The sequence below is a fragment of the Arvicanthis niloticus genome, chromosome 3, assembly GCF_011762505.2.
Source record: "Arvicanthis niloticus isolate mArvNil1 chromosome 3, mArvNil1.pat.X, whole genome shotgun sequence".
Taxonomy (NCBI): domain Eukaryota; kingdom Metazoa; phylum Chordata; class Mammalia; order Rodentia; family Muridae; genus Arvicanthis; species Arvicanthis niloticus.
Genome location: NC_047660.1, coordinates 15231797 through 15232656, shown reverse-complemented (window position 1 = coordinate 15232656; position 860 = coordinate 15231797). Strand labels below are relative to the sequence as shown.

General features: G+C 38.5%; 1 non-coding gene across 1 annotated transcript; it reads right to left on the bottom strand.

The window, feature by feature from the left end:
- Positions 1 to 496: 496 nt before the first annotated feature.
- On the bottom strand, positions 497 to 658 carry LOC117706409 (U1 spliceosomal RNA). Its single transcript, XR_004606517.1, has one exon. It is a non-coding gene; the product is annotated as a U1 spliceosomal RNA (small nuclear RNA).
- Positions 659 to 860: the final 202 nt, after the last annotated feature.

The following is an 860-nucleotide window of genomic DNA, read 5'->3' as shown; positions in this document are numbered from 1 at the left end:
GCCTAAACCAAAATCTGTTTGTAGTTTCAATTTTTGTTAGTATTTTTCTTTGTATCAAATCATATGATCATTGACATTTCTAATGATCATTCTAAAACTGGTATCTTAATCTTAAATGTAGGAGTCTGACCTAAGTAAGTCGTTGCATATATGTTATAACTGGGTAGCTTGGTGTTCTTGTGGGACTCCTAACGGGGAGAGCAGGGGCTGTCTCTGACCGTTTTGCCGAATTTGCGACCTTCTTCTCTATTGGTTCGCCTCACCCAGAATTGCTGTCATGGCTATGTGCTTGCTCTTATTATAGCTTGTTATGCAGTATTTGTTTGATGTCGCTGGGAGGCCAGTTATTTTCTGAGGGGAGGTGAGGGTAAGGGATGCATCTGGGGATGGGGAGAGCCTGAAGAATAGAGTGGAGAAACTGCAGCAGGAATGAAGTATATGAGAGAAAAATGAAAAAAAATGTTACTTTTTAACTAATACACTGTATTTATTTAAATGAGGGACACCATGAATATAGTGCCCCAATACCACAAATTATGTAGTTGAATTTTGAGGTTCTTAGGAAATCACAGTTCAGCACATACAGAGTTCAGTGGATAAGTCTTGCTCTGGAAAAACTACCTTTGTGAACATGGTATCTCCCCTGCCTGGAATGTTTGAAAATTGATGCTCTTCTTATTTGCTATTCTATCAATTTCTTTTCAAAAAGATTTTTAGAAATATAATTTATTTCTATATGTACCGTTGTTTGTCATGCATATGTGTATTCAGTCTGTCCCAGCTACTTATCGAAGCCTTAAGAGTCTTTCTGACCTTTATGGCTGGAGTTGCAGATGGCTGTGTGATGCTGTGTCACCAGG